This window comes from Heterodontus francisci, unplaced genomic scaffold, assembly GCF_036365525.1.
Source record: "Heterodontus francisci isolate sHetFra1 unplaced genomic scaffold, sHetFra1.hap1 HAP1_SCAFFOLD_1270, whole genome shotgun sequence".
In the NCBI taxonomy this organism is placed as follows: Eukaryota; Metazoa; Chordata; class Chondrichthyes; order Heterodontiformes; family Heterodontidae; genus Heterodontus; species Heterodontus francisci.
Genome location: NW_027141805.1, coordinates 100,551 through 110,906, shown reverse-complemented (window position 1 = coordinate 110,906; position 10,356 = coordinate 100,551). Strand labels below are relative to the sequence as shown.

The 10,356-nt window shown below is 49.4% G+C and overlaps 1 long non-coding RNA gene across 1 annotated transcript in view; it reads left to right on the top strand.

The window, feature by feature from the left end:
- Positions 1-4,566: 4,566 nt before the first annotated feature.
- Positions 4,567-10,356, top strand: part of LOC137364724 (uncharacterized) — a 45,817-nt gene continuing 40,027 nt past the window's right edge. The window contains exon 1 of the long non-coding RNA XR_010973189.1: positions 4,567-4,724. This is a non-coding gene — a long non-coding RNA (uncharacterized lncRNA). The remainder of the gene's footprint in view (positions 4,725-10,356) is intronic.

The following is a 10,356-nucleotide window of genomic DNA, read 5'->3' as shown; positions in this document are numbered from 1 at the left end:
TGAGAGAGTGAGACAGTGAGGGAGAGAGTGAGACAGCGAGGGAGAGAGTGAGTGAGACAGCGAGGGAGAGAGAGAGTGAGACAGCGAGGGAGAGAGAGAGTGAGACAGCGAGGGAGAGTGAGAGAGAGACAGCAAGGGAGAGAGAGAGTGAGACAGCGAGGGAGAGAGTGAGACAGCGAGGGAGAGAGTGAGTGAGACAGCGAGGGAGAGAGAGAGTGAGACAGCGAGGGAGAGAGAGAGTGAGACAGCGAGGGAGAGTGAGAGAGAGACAGCAAGGGAGAGAGAGAGTGAGACAGCGAGGGAGAGTGAGAGAGAGAGTGAGACAGCGAGAGGGAGAGAGAGAGTGAGACAGCGAGAGGGAGAGAGAGAGACAGCGAGGGAGAGAGAGAGACAGTGAGGGAGAGAGAGAGTGAGACAGCGAGGGAGAGAGTGAGTGAGACAGCGAGGGAGGGAGAGAGAGTGAGACAGCGAGAGTGAGAGAGAGAGTGAGACAGCGAGAGGGAGAGAGAGAGAGAGAGACAGTGAGGGAGAGTGAGAGAGAGACAGCGAGGGAGAGAGTGAGACAGCGAGGGAGAGAGAGAGAGTGAGACAGCGAGAGGGAGAGAGAGAGTGAGACAGCGAGAGGGAGAGAGAGATAGAGAGACAGTGAGGGAGAGTGAGAGAGAGACAGTGAGGGAGAGAGAGTGAGACAGCGAGAGGGAGAGAGTGAGACAGCGAGAGGGAGAGAGAGAGACAGTGAGGGAGAGTGAGAGAGAGACAGTGAGGGAGAGAGAGAGTGAGACAGTGAGGGAGAGAGAGAGTGAGACAGCGAGAGGGAGAGAGAGAGTGAGACAGCGAGAGGGAGAGAGAGAGTGAGACAGCGAGAGGTAGAGAGAGAGAGAGAGAGAGACAGTGAGGGAGAGAGTGAGTGAGACAGCGAGAGGGAGAGAGTGAGTGAGACAGCGAGAGGGAGAGAGAGAGTGAGACAGCGAGGGAGAGAGAGAGTGAGACAGCGAGGGAGAGAGAGTGAGACAGCGAGAGGGAGAAAGAGAGTGAGACAGCGAGAGGGAGAGAGAGAGACAGTGAGGGAGAGAGTGAGTGAGTCAGCGAGAGGGAGAGAGAGAGTGAGACAGCGAGGGAGAGAGAGAGTGAGACAGCGAGGGAGAGAGAGAGAGTGAGACAGCGAGAGGGAGAGAGTGAGTGAGACAGCGAGAGGGAGAGAGAGAGAGAGACAGTGAGGGAGGTGGTGGGAGCAGAGTCTTTGAATATTTTTAGGGCAGAGGTAGATAGATTCTTGATAAGCAAAGGGGTGAAAGGTTATTGGGGGGTTAAACTCCTACTCCTGCTCCTAATTCCTATGTTCTGTCATGACTCTTGACGAGTGACGTGAGATATTGGGTCAAAGAGGGAGCTTTTCAGGAGCATTTTGAAGGAGGACAGAGATGGAGGGAGAGAGAGAGAGGCGGAGAGGTTTCGGAGATAGGGAGGGAGGGGACGAGGGGCCACGGAGGGATTTGAACGGGAGGGCGAGAAGGTTAAAACGGAGGCGTCACCAAACGAGGAGCCAGCGTAGGTCAGCGAGCGGAGAGGGTGAGGGGTGAAGGGGACTCGGTGTGAGTTAGGAGACGGGGGAATGGGAAAGCAGCAGGAGTTTCGGATGAACTGATGTTTACTGAGGGCTGGGGGATGGGAGACGGGCTGAGGGAGAGAGGGTGGGAACAGTCGAGTGCAAAGGGAACAAAGAAAGAGAAGGTGGGGATTTCAGCAGCACATGAGCTGAGACTGGGGGCTGAGTCAACAAACACATCTTTCATTTCTACTCAAAGACAGGAAGGCAAAACCTTTCACTGAAAAATTCAGAGTTCCAGGGGTCAATCAGCACACAATACGTTTCTGATCTGCTTTGTTCTAAATGATCAAATTGGGATTTAGCTGCAGCCACAGCTTCCCGCAAAACCCATTTTGGGCAAATCAGGATAGCCACGTGAATTGTAGTAAATGTCAAAAACCTTGATAAGGTTAAATTAAAGGCGGGGCTTATGAATTTGTGCTGCATTCGTTATCAAATATGTTCCGTGTTTCACTCCTGCAGGAACAAAGGAAAATGCAGCCAAATTAAACATTTACAAAGGTTGCCTTATACTGACATCGTGTGGCAGGGAGAGAGAGAGAGACGGAGAGGGGGGAGGGAGAGAGAGGGAGAGAGAGAGAGACAGACAGAGAGAGAGAGAGACAGAGAGGGAGGGAGAGAGACAGAGAGGGAGAGAGAGAGAGAGAGACAGAGAGAGAGAGAGACAGAGAGAGAGAGAGTGTCAGAGAGAGAGAGAGAGAGACGGAGAGGGGGGAGGGAGAGAGAGGGAGAGAGAGAGAGAGAGGCAGAGAGAGAGAGAGACAGAGAGGGAGGGAGAGAGACAGAGAGGGAGAGAGACAGAGAGGGAGAGAGAGAGAGAGACAGAGAGAGAGAGAGACAGAGAGAGAGAGAGTGTCAGAGAGAGAGAGAGAGAGACGGAGAGGGGGGAGGGAGAGAGAGGGAGAGAGAGAGAGAGACAGAGAGAGAGAGAGACAGAGAGGGAGAGAGAGAGAGAGTCAGAGAGAGAGAGAGACAGAGAGAGAGAGAGTGTCAGAGAGAGAGAGAGAGAGACGGAGAGGGGGGAGGGAGAGAGACAGAGAGAGATAAAGACAGAGAGGGGGGAGAGAGAGACAGAGAGAGACAGAGAGGGAGAGAGAGAGAGAGACAGAGAGGGGGGAGGGAGAGAGACAGAGAGAGATAAAGACAGAGAGGGGGGACAGAGAGACAGAGAGAGAGAGAGACACAGAGAGAGAGAGAGAGACAGAGAGAGAGACAGAGAGAAAGAGAGAGAGACAGAGAGAGAGAGAGAGAGAGAGAGAGAGCGGGAGAGGTGCTGAACCCGACTGCTCATTCAAAGTGTCAGCACGGTGTAGAGAGGAGAGGGGAGGGGTTCGGCATCGGCTGTAACTTGGTTCCAGGAATGATGTCCCGCTCAGGGAGGTGGGTTTTCCGCCAAAGGTCTTCACGCGACCGAACAGACCAATCAGTTTTAGTCACCCCTACCATGGGAAACAGACTCTGGCTATCTACCCTATCTATATCTCTCATCATTTTATATACCTCTATCATGTCCCCTCTCAGCCTCCTTCGCTCCAGGGAAAACAGACCCAGCCTATCCAAATCTCTCTTTATAACTCAAGCCCTCCAAACCAGGCAACATCCTTGTGAATCTTTTCTGCACCCTCTCTAGCTTAATCACATCTTTCCTGTAGTGCGGCGACCAGAACTGCACACAGTACTCCAAATGCGGCCTAACTAAGGTTATGTACAACTGTAACATGATGTCCCAACTCTTGTACCCAATGCCTCGGCCGATGAAGGCAAGCATGCCATACGCCTTCTTCACCACCCTGTCCACCTGTGTTGCCACTTTCAGGGAACGATGTACTTGCACCCCCAAGGTGTCTCTGCTCAATAACACTCTCCAGGGCCCTAGTGTGTGTATTAAAGAGCAGCCAGCCGGAGCACTCCAGTTCAAACAGGCTCCTGTACGCTACGGTGATTTTAACCAGCTTTTAAAAGCCCACCCGGGAGAAAACCTGATCTAAGATCACAGAAAATGGCTCAAAACGCATTTCCTGAACCATTTGTCCCTCCAGCGGTGGATAGCCAATGGGTTTCTTGGGATATCTATAATAATTGTTGGATCTGTCAGAATGGGATCCTCCTGTTCCTGTCTAACAGGCTCGAGGGAGGGGGAGGCTGAATGGGATCCTCCTGTTCCTGTGTAACAGGCTCGAGGTGCGGGGGGCTGAATGGGATCCTCCTGTTCCTGTGTAACAGACTTGAGGAGGGTGAGCTGAATGGGATCCTCCTGTTCCTGTGTAACAGGCTCGAGGGGGGGGAGGCTGAATGGGATCCTCCTGTTCCTGTGTAACAGGCTCGAGGGAGGGGGGTGCTGAATGGGATCCTCCTGTTGCTGTGTAACAGGCTTGAGGGAGGGGGGGGGGGCTGAATGGGATCCTCCTGTTGCTGTGTAACAGGCTCGAGGGAGGGGGAGGCTGAATGGGATCCTCCTGTTCCTGTGTAACAGGCTCGAGGGAGGGGGAGGCTGAATGGGATCCTCCTGTTGTTGTGTAACAGGCTCGAGGGAGGGGGGTGCTGAATGGGATCCTCCTGTTGCTGTGTAACAGGCTCGAGGGGGTGGGGGCTGAATGGGATCCTCCTGTTCCTGTGTAATAGGCTCGAGGGGGGGAGGCTGAATGGGATCCTCCTGTTCCTGTGTAAAAGGCTCGAGGGGGTGCAGGCTGAATGGGATCCTCCTGTTCCTGTGTAACAGGCTCGAGGGAGGGGGAGGCTGAATGGGATCCTCCTGTTCCTGTGTAACAGGCTCGAGGGAAGGGGGGGGGCTGAATGGGATCCTCCTGTTGCTGTGTACTTCCCAGTGTCTTGCCGTGCAAGTCGATGAGTGGGATTCCCCAAGGCTGATGCAATGAACAGACTCTGAGAATTTGGTTCAATGTATTACAGACGTGGAGTTTGACGCTGAGTTCCCATTGCCCTGCAGGTTCTGGAATAACGGTATAACGGATACTGGCTGCAAAGTGCTCACGTCTGCACTCGGACTCAAGGAGACTCTAACTCATCTGGATCTGGCTGACAATCGTCTGACAGACGACGCCGTCCCCGGTCTCACCTCTTTCATCCGGTGCAGCATCAAGCTGGAGTCGATACGGTGAGGTTAGGCCAGGCAAGCCAGGGCACTGTTTATTAAAGAGGAATTAACAGCGGCTCACGGAAGGAGATGTTGGGGCAGGTGAAAGAACGGTCAGTCAGAGAGATGGGTGTTCAAAGGCGGAGAGAGAGAGAGTGAGGTACGGGCAGGGAATTCCATAGCTCTCTCTATGGAGTACGGGTTGCCTGTACTGTGTCAGAGGGTGGGATATATTACTAATACTTGCTGTCTCTCTGTGGAGTACGGGTTGCCTGTACTGTGTCAGAGGGTGGGATATATTACTAATACTTGCTGTCTCTCTGTGGAGTACGAGTTGCCTGTACTGTGTCAGAGGGTGGGATATATTACTAATACTTGCTGTCTCTCTGTGGAGTACGAGTTGCCTGTACTGTGTCAGAGGGTGGGATATATTACTAATACTTGCTGTCTCTCTGTGGAGTACAGGTTGCCTGTACTGTGTCAGATGGTGGGATATATTACGAATACTTGCTGTCTCTCTGTGGAGTCCGGGTTGCCTGTACTGTGTCAGAGGGTGGGATATATTACTAATACTTGCTGTCTCTCTGTGGAGTACAGGTTGCCTGTACTGTGTCAGAGGGTGGGATATATTACTAATACTTGCTGTCTCTCTGTGGAGTCCGGGTTGCCTGTACTGTGTCAGAGGGTGGGATATATTACTAATACTTGCTGTCTCTCTGTGGAGTACGGGTTGCCTGTACTGTGTCAGAGGGTGGGATATATTACTAATACTTGCTGTCTCTCTGTGGAGTACGGGTTGCCTGTACTGTGTCAGAGGGTGGGATATATTACTAATACTTGCTGTCTCTCTGTGGAGTACGAGTTGCCTGTACTGTGTCAGAGGGTGGGATATATTACTAATACTTGCTGTCTCTCTGTGGAGTACGAGTTGCCTGTACTGTGTCAGAGGGTGGGATATATTACTAATACTTGCTGTCTCTCTGTGGAGTACAGGTTGCCTGTACTGTGTCAGATGGTGGGATATATTACTAATACTTGCTGTCTCTCTGTGGAGTCCGGGTTGCCTGTACTGTGTCAGAGGGTGGGATATATTACTAATACTTGCTGTCTCTCTGTGGAGTACAGGTTGCCTGTACTGTGTCAGAGGGTGGGATATATTACTAATACTTGCTGTCTCTCTGTGGAGTCCGGGTTGCCTGTACTGTGTCAGAGGGTGGGATATATTACTAATACTTGCTGTCTCTCTGTGGAGTACAGGTTGCCTGTACTGTGTCAGAGGGTGGGATATATTACTAATACTTGCTGTCTCTCTGTGGAGTACAGGTTGCCTGTACTGTGTCAGAGGGTGGGATATATTACTAATACTTGCTGTCTCTCTGTGGAGTCCGGGTTGCCTGTACTGTGTCAGAGGGTGGGATATATTACTAATACTTGCTGTCTCCCTGTGGAGTACAGATTGCCTGTACTGTGTCAGAGGGTGGGGTATATTACTAATACTTGCTGTCTCCCTGTGGAGTACAGATTTCCTGTACTGTGTCAGAGGGTGGGATATATTACTAATACTTGCTGTCTCTCTGTGGAGTACGAGTTGCCTGTACTGTGTCAGAGGGTGGGATATATTACTAATACTTGCTGAATCTCTGTGGAGTACGGGTTGCCTGTACTGTGTCAGAGGGTGGGGTATATTACTAATACTTGCTGTCTCTCTGTGGAGTACGAGTTGCCTGTACTGTGTCAGAGGGTGGGATATATTACTAATACTTGCTGAATCTCTGTGGAGTACGGGTTGCCTGTACTGTGTCAGAGGGTGGGGTATATTACTAATACTTGCTGTCTCTCTGTGGAGTCCGGGTTGCCTGTACTGTGTCAGAGGGTGTGATATATTACTAATACTTGCTGTCTCTCTGTGGAGCACAGGTTGCCTGTACTGTGTCAGAGGGTGGGATATATTACTAATACTTGCTGTCTCTCTGTGGAGTACGAGTTGGCTGTACTGTGTCAGAGGGTGGGATATATTACTAATACTTGCTGTCTCTCTATGGAGTACAAGTTGCCTGTACTGTGTCAGAGGGTGGGATATATTACTAATACTTGCTGTCTCTCTATGGAGTACAGGTTGCCTGTACTGTGTCAGAGGGTGGGATATATTACTAATACTTGCTGTCTCTCTGTGGAGTACAGGTTGCCTGTACTGTGTCAGAGGGTGGGATATATTACTAATACTTGCTGAATCTCTGTGGAGTACGGGTTGCCTGTACTGTGTCAGAGGGTGGGGTATATTACTAATACTTGCTGTCTCTCTGTGGAGTCCGGGTTGCCTGTACTGTGTCAGAGGGTGTGATAAATTACTAATACTTGCTGTCTCTCTGTGGAGTACGGGTTGCCTGTACTGTGTCAGAGGGTGGGATATATTACTAATACTTGCTGAATCTCTATGGAGTACGGGTTGCCTGTACTGTGTCAGAGGGTGTGATATATTACTAATACTTGCTGAATCTCTGTGGAGTACAGGTTGCCTGTAGTGTGTCAGAGGGTGTGATATATTACTAATACTTGCTGAATCTCTATGGAGTACGGGTTGCCTGTACTGTGTCAGAGGGTGTGATATATTACTAATACTTGCTGTCTCTCTGTGGAGTACGGGTTGCCTGTACTGTGTCAGAGGGTGGGATATATTACTAATACTTGCTGTCTCTCTGTGGAGTACGGGTTGCCTGTACTGTGTCAGAGGGTGGGGTATATTACTAATACTTGCTGAATCTCTGTGGAGTACAGGTTGCCTGTACTGTGTCAGAGGGTGTGATATATTACTAATACTTGCTGAATCTCTATGGAGTACGGGTTGCCTGTACTGTGTCAGAGGGTGTGATATATTACTAATACTTGCTGTCTCTCTATGGAGTACGGGTTGCCTGTACTGTGTCAGAGGGTGGGGTATATTACTAATACTTGCTGAATCTCTGTGGAGTACGGGTTGCCTGTACTGTGTCAGAGGGTGGGATATATTACTAATACTTGCTGTCTCTCTGTGGAGTACAGGTTGCCTGTACTGTGTCAGAGGGTGGGATATATTACTAATACTTGCTGTCTCTCTGTGGAGTACGAGTTGCCTGTACTGTGTCAGAGGGTGGGATATATTACTAATACTTGCTGTCTCTCTATGGAGTACAAGTTGCCTGTACTGTGTCAGAGGGTGGGATATATTACTAATACTTGCTGTCTCTCTGTGGAGTAGGGGTTGCCTGTACTGTGTCAGAGGGTGGGGTATATGACTAATACTTGCTGTCTCTCTGTGGAGTACAGGTTGCCTGTACTGTGTCAGAGGGTGGATATATTACTAATACTTGCTGTCTCTCTATGGAGTACAGGTTGCCTGTACTGTGTCAGAGGGTGGAGTATATTACTAATACTTGCTGTCTCTCTGTGGAGTATGGGTTGCCTGTACTGTGTCAGAGGGTGGGATATATTACTAATACGTGTGGTCTCTCTGTGGAGTACAGGTTGCCTGTACTGTGTCAGAGGGTGGGATATATTACTAATACTTGCTGTCTCTCTGTGGAGTACAGGTTGCCTGTACTGTGTCAGAGGGTGGGATATATTACTAATACTTGCTGTCTCTCTGTGGAGTCCGGGTTGCCTGTACTGTGTCAGAGGGTGGGATATATTACTAATACTTGCTGTCTCTCTGTGGAGTACGAGTTGCCTGTACTGTGTCAGAGGGTGTGATATATTACTAATACTTGCTGTCTCTCTATGGAGTACAAGTTGCCTGCACTGTGTCAGAGGGTGGAGTATATTCTAATACTTGCTGTCTCTCTGTGGAGTATAGGTTGCCTGTACTGTGTCAGAGGGTGGGATATATTACTAATACTTGCTGTCTCTCTGTGGAGTATAGGTTGCCTGTACTGTGTCAGAGGGTGGGATATATTACTAATACTTGCTGTCTCTCTGTGGAGTCCGGGTTGCCTGCACTGTGTCAGAGGGTGGGGTATATTACTAATACTTGCTGTCTCTCTGTGGAGTACGAGTTGCCTGTACTGTGTCAGAGGGTGGGATATATTACTAATACTTGCTGTCTCTCTATGGAGTACAAGTTGCCTGCACTGTGTCAGAGGGTGGAGTATATTACTAATACTTGCTGTCTCTCTGTGGAGTATGGGTTGCCTGTACTGTGTCAGAGGGTGGGATATATTACTAATACTTGCTGTCTCTCTGTGGAGTCTGGGTTGCCTGTACTGTGTCAGAGGGTGGGATATATTACTAATACTTGCTGAATCTCTGTGGAGTACGGGTTGCCTGTACTGTGTCAGAGGGTGGAGTATATTACTAATACTTGCTGTCTCTCTGTGGAGTATAGGTTGCCTGTACTGTGTCAGAGGGTGGGATATATTACTAATACTTGCTGTCTCTCTGTGGAGTACGAGTTGCCTGTACTGTGTCAGAGGGTGTGATATATTACTAATACTTGCTGTCTCTCTATGGAGTACAAGTTGCCTGCACTGTGTCAGAGGGTGGAGTATATTACTAATACTTGCTGTCTCTCTGTGGAGTATAGGTTGCCTGTACTGTGTCAGAGGGTGGGATATATTACTAATACTTGCTGTCTCTCTGTGGAGTATAGGTTGCCTGTACTGTGTCAGAGGGTGGGATATATTACTAATACTTGCTGTCTCTCTGTGGAGTCCGGGTTGCCTGCACTGTGTCAGAGGGTGGGGTATATTACTAATACTTGCTGTCTCTCTGTGGAGTACGAGTTGCCTGTACTGTGTCAGAGGGTGGGATATATTACTAACACTTGCTGTCTCTCTGTGGAGTACGGGTTGCCTGTACTGTGTCAGAGGGTGGAGTATATTACTAATACTTGCTGTCTCTCTGTGGAGTACAGGTTACCTGTACTGTGTCAGAGGGTGTGATATATTACTAATACTTGCTGTCTCTCTGTGGAGTACGAGTTGCCTGTACTGTGTCAGAGGGTGGGATATATTACTAATACTTGCTGTCTCTCTATGGAGTACAAGTTGCCTGCACTGTGTCAGAGGGTGGAGTATATTACTAATACTTGCTGTCTCTCTGTGGAGTATGGGTTGCCTGTACTGTGTCAGAGGGTGGGATATATTACTAATACTTGCTGTCTCTCTGTGGAGTCTGGGTTGCCTGCACTGTGTCAGAGGGTGGGATATATTACTAATACTTGCTGAATCTCTGTGGAGTACGGGTTGCCTGTACTGTGTCAGAGGGTGGGATATATTACTAATACTTGCTGTCTCTCTGTGGAGTACGGGTTGCCTGTACTGTGTCAGAGGGTGGGATATATTACTAATACTTGCTGTCTCTCTGTGGAGTACGGGTTGCCTGTACTGTGTCAGAGGGTGGGGTATATTACTAATACTTGCTGAATCTCTGTGGAGTACAGGTTGCCTGTACTGTGTCAGAGGGTGTGATATATTACTAATACTTGCTGAATCTCTATGGAGTACGGGTTGCCTGTACTGTGTCAGAGGGTGTGATATATTACTAATACTTGCTGTCTCTCTATGGAGTACGGGTTGCCTGTACTGTGTCAGAGGGTGGGGTATATTACTAATACTTGCTGAATCTCTGTGGAGTACGGGTTGCCTGTACTGTGTCAGAGGGTGGGATATATTACTAATAC